Raw genomic sequence first — 5,397 nt, forward strand, 5'->3', positions numbered from 1 at the left:
TATTTATAGATCTATACTTATGTGGTAAAAATATTTTAAAATGCAAGGGCAAGACACACACCAAGATCCAAATAGTTTTTCCTTGCAGGAAAGAAAGAGATAAATAGGACTGGAGAGGGATGCAAAAAGGACTTCCAAACATTCACATTGACTAAATCTGGTTATTGAGTGCCTGGTATTATACTCCATACTTCTTGGTTATGTTTGAGATGGTTCAGAATTTGAAAGAAATCAAACATTCAATCCCATTTGATCTTCTCTTTGGTTATAACAAAAGTTACCATGTACGTATATGCCACTGCTTGTTTGGCATGAAAAGGAAAGGGAAAGAATGTCTTCTACAAATCTGAACTTGGCATTTTTCCCCAATATATCCTTTGCTGCACCCATTTTTCTTTCTTTTTTTTTTAAGATTTTATTTATTTATTTATTCATGATAGACAGAGAGAGAGAGAGAGAGGCAGAGACACAGGCAGAGGGAGAAGCAGGCTCCATGCCTGGAGCCCAACCACAGGACCCCATCCCAGGTCTACCAGGATCGCTCCCTGGGCCAAAGACAGGCGCTAAACTGCTGAGCCACCCAGGGATCCCCTGCACCCATTTTTCAAAACACTGGCTTGATATCACTGATTCAAAACTGCTCCTCCCTGCTTATGTGCCCAGTTATTTTGTGGGTGCTAAACTGCATTGCGCCAGTGGGAGAAAAATACTGGTCACAGAAAGTTCAAGAATAAGCTCAATGATGGTTACTTCTACTACAGGCAAGTCCTAGATTCTGTCTCTCACTCTAGTTAAAAATCCAGGTTTTAAACTGATTTATGGAGAAAGAACAGTAAGTTATAACTATTTACCATCCCTTCATATTACATACTCTTTGACCTTTATTAATTCACACATCTCTGATTTGCATAGTTGCCATCCCTACATTGGGGTTTGTTGTCTTTTTATTTCACTTCAGTTAACATTTCTGTGTATTCACCTAGTCAGTGTTCCATAGTTTTCCAGCTTGATAATGTACTTCAGTTTATTTGCCTTAACGCTATTGTTGAATTTTTGAGATTTTTCCAACTTCCCAGTATTATAAATATTGTTTCTATGACCATCTTTGTACAAACGACTTTTTTTTTCTTTCTGGTCATTTCCTTGAGGTGTAATCTTAAAGTGGAATTAGACCAAAGGGTATGAATAGGGTATGAATATGACCCTAAGTTCCTATGCCCTTAATATATCAATTTACTGTAGGCCCAATATTGGGTTTGTATACTTTAATCCATTTTAAAACTTTAAGTATCTATATATAATGATTGTTAAGCACTTTATATCTATTAGGGACACCTGGGTGGCTCAGTGGTTGAGCATCTGCCTTTGGCTCAAGGCGTGATCCCAGAGTCCCAGGATCGAGTCCCACATCGGGCTCCCTGCATGGAGCCTGCTTCTCTCTCTGCCTGTGTCTCTGCCTCTGTGTGTGTGTGTGTCTCATGAAAAAATAAATAAAATCCTCGTTAAAAAGTTACCTATTAAAAATTATTTCAGGTGCTTTTTAATTTGGGGGGCGGGATCTAAGTATTGTGGAAAAAATAAAATCAACAAGTGAAAGTGCCCTCTAAACCTCCACCCCTAAAGGACTCCAAGTGCCTATTTGGTTTCTATTCTTTCATGCTGTTTTAAATGCATGGCAATTGTGTCGTTCTTGAGACTTCAGGCAATATTTTTAAGTTCTTTAGAAACCCACCCAACCAGTACATCCTATGTGTTTAGTACTTTTCCCTCTTGACTTTGCTGTTCTTTTGATGATTTCCTTTCTCTTCAAATTTACAGCACTATTCTTTTCACTAGCTTTTTCCTCTCAAGCTCACAATATAAGCCAATCTCCCAAAAGCTTCATTTCCTGGCCTTGGGCCTTTCAGCTACAGGCTTATTTTATTGCTTCACAATCTGTGGCTCTAATCCTTAGCAGTATCTAAAAACACTATTCTTGACTCCACCCCAGATGATTTATATCAAGACTTTAGAGGGTGGGACCCAGGAATCTGCACTTTCAAAGTGCCCCAGGTGATTATAAAATAGATGCAGTATTGAAAACTACTGTGTTGCTCTAATTTCAGGAATGACTAATCTATACCTGCATGTTTTTACTTTTTTCACTGATTACTTTCCCTTAATTCTCTATAAACTGGTTTCTGAGTCTTCTGCTTTACTGAAACTAAGAACTTTTTTCTTTTTAAAGATTTTATTTATTTATTTATTTATTTATTTATTTATTTATTTATTCATTCATTCATTCATGAGAGACACAAAGAGAGAGAGGCAGAGACACAGGCAGAGGGAGAAGCAGGTTCCACTCAGGGAGCCTGACGTGGGACTCCATCCCGGGTCTCCAGGATCAGGCCCTGGGCTGAAGACGGCGCTAAACCACTGAGGCCCCACCTCCCACCCACCACCCACCACCCACCCCCGTGCTGCCCTAATAACTTCCTTTGATCAAATCCAACATGATTCAGTCATGAAAATAGGTGTTAGATCTAGAAATTGGCTCTTCTGCCTCAGGTATACTTTTCTCGTTACTTGCGGAGTTTCATATTTGTTTATTTTGTTTCTGTTTTTTTTTTTTTTTTAATTTCTTATTCATTTATGATAGTCACAGAGAGAGAGAGAGGCAGAGACATAGGCAGAGGGAGAAGCAGGCTCCATGCACCGGGAGCCTGATGTGGGATTCGATCCCGGGTCTCCAGGATCGCGCCCTGGGCCAAAGGCAGGCGCCAAAACGCTGCGCCACCCAGGGATCCCATATTTGTTTATTTTGAAATTTCATGTTTGTTAGTGTATGTTATCTATTGCTGCATTGAAAAGTGCCCTAAAGTTTACTGGCTTATGGCAACAAAAATCATGTCTTTGTTCTGCTTCTGCAATGTGGACAAGGCTGGCTAGCGACTGCTGCTCTCTGCTCCATGTGGTGTTGGCTGGGACAGCTGAACTGGAGCTGGAGGATCCAGGAAGCTTGATTCACAGGTCAGGTGCCTCAGCTGCTTCTTTTTCTCCAACAGAGAGGTTGCACTTTTTTATACAGTGGCTCAGGGCCCTCAAGAGAACAAAAGCTGAAGTTGCCAGATTTCTTAAGGCTCAGGCCTGTGACCAGGCCACATTCTGTTGGTTAGAGCGAGCCCCCGGCCGGCCAGATTCAAAGACAGAGGAAACAGACTCTATCCTGGATGCAGAGGAGCAGTGTGTGTGAAACCATGGGAGGCTTCAAGCAGGGGAAATATGCCAGGCATGTGGTAGATGATATCAGCTAGAATCACTGAGTGAACAAACAAAGGAATAAAAAAATAAAAAACATAGGACAAAATATTTTAAAATATACAAATAGCACATAAATAATCAAATCTTCTATATGAATATATTCAATGGCAGAGACTGATTATATTCAACTTTGTTTCAAAAGAGAGGCTGAGGGAAGTGATGGATATTCTACATCAAAACATTATGTCAGGGACGCCTGGGTGGTTCAGCGGTTGAGCATCTGACTTTGGCCCAGGGTGTGACCCTGGAGTCCCAGGATCAGGTCCCACGTCGGGCTTCCTACAGGGAGCCTGCTTCTCCTTCTGCTTGTGTCTCTGCCTCTCTCTCTCTCATGAATAAATAAAATCTTTAAAAATGAAAAAAAATATTATGTCAGCCAGGCCAGAGTACATTAGGTGAGAATAAGAGATATAAAAGGGCCCAGGCCAACAGGAGACAAGATTCCAGACATAAGCATTAGGGATGCTGCTCCACCTAACCAGTCTGGAGTGAAATGTAGGTCCACGGAGGCTGGCCTGGCACTAGGTTGGTCATGTTCTCTTTTCTGTTTCTTTACTGGATCATCTGTTCACTCTATCCTAATTTGCAGAAGCAGCAGCTTAGTACTGATGAAGGATAGTTGGAAGGCAGGCGGGCAAGGACAAGCCCCCATCCCCCCACCCCCACCCCCATCCCCCAAGAGGAAACCACTCTTAAAAGGATTTCACACTACCCTAGAAGGAGCCCTCCACCCTTTCCCATGTGATGGAAGGTGACAAAAACCTGATTGGATGACAGGCACCGGACGGTTAATCAGATTAAAACAGCCCACCAGCAAGTCCATTAAAACCCCCCTAGAAACTCTGATGGTAAGACTCTTGGATCCCTTCCCTCCTTGGGAGCTTTGTACTCTCACTTTGCTATCACTTATTAAGCCTTGCTTTGCTGCCCACCTCTCTGGTCTACACCTTCATTCTTCCAAGTGGTGTGACCAAGAACCGCAGGCACTGACAGGAAAAAATCCTGTAACAGTATGAGCTGATATTAATCATTTTTGCCAGAATTACTCAAAATATAATGTGGTAGCCAGCATCCAAGATGACCACTGATGACCCACACTTCTTGGTATCACACCCTTGTCTAGTCTCCTCCCATAGGAGGATTGGTCTGTGTGACCCATAGAACATGGTAAAAATAATGGTATGCCATTTTGGAGATTAGATTATTTAAAGACTGAAGGTTCCATCTTGAACATTCATCTCTTTTCCTATCATTCACTCTGGTGAAGTGTGTCATGTTGTAAGCAGTCCTAGGGAGAGGCTCACATGGCAAGGAAGTAAAGCCTCAGGCCAATAACCATACGAGTGAACTCGGAAAACATATTGTCCAACCTAGTTGAGCTGTTAGCCCATGACTCCTAACAGCCTCTTAGGAGATCCCCAGGCACTTGAATCCACCTAAGTTGCTTCAGAATTCTGACCCTTAGGAATCAATGTGAGATAATCAATGGGTGTGGGTTTTTGTCTTTTTTTTCTTTTACTTTTTTTGAGAGAGAGCCTATGTGCATGCACATGAGCAAGGGTGAGGAGGGGGTGACAGGGTCGGGGGGTTAGGGGGTGGACAAAAGGGAGAGAGACCATCTTAAGCAGGTGCCACAGTCAGTGCTCAGAAGCAGAGCTCCATCTGATGACCCCGAGATCATGACCTGAGCCAGAATCAAGAGTCAGATGCTTAACCGTCTGAGCCACCTAGACACCCCAATGGGTGTAGTTTTAAATCGCTAAGTTTGGGTGATTTGTTTTGCAGCAACAAATACTTAATACATGTGATCTGTTATCAGAATTATCTGGAAAGCTTATTTAACATGCAATTCCTAAGCCACAACTAATGAAAAGTTCTTTAGAATAGGAGCCAGCAGGATCCCTGGGTGGCGCAGCGGTTTGGCGCCTGCCTTTGGCCCGGGGCGCGATCCTGGAGACCCGGGATCGAATCCCACGTCGGGCTCCCGGTGCATGGAGCCTGCTTCTCCCTCTGCCTGTGTCTCTGCCTCTCTCTCTCTCTGTGACTATCATGAATAAATAAATAAAATCTTTAAAAAAAAAAAAAAAAAAAGGATCC

This window comes from Canis lupus, chromosome 3, assembly GCF_003254725.2.
Source record: "Canis lupus dingo isolate Sandy chromosome 3, ASM325472v2, whole genome shotgun sequence".
NCBI lineage: Eukaryota > Metazoa > Chordata > Mammalia > Carnivora > Canidae > Canis > Canis lupus.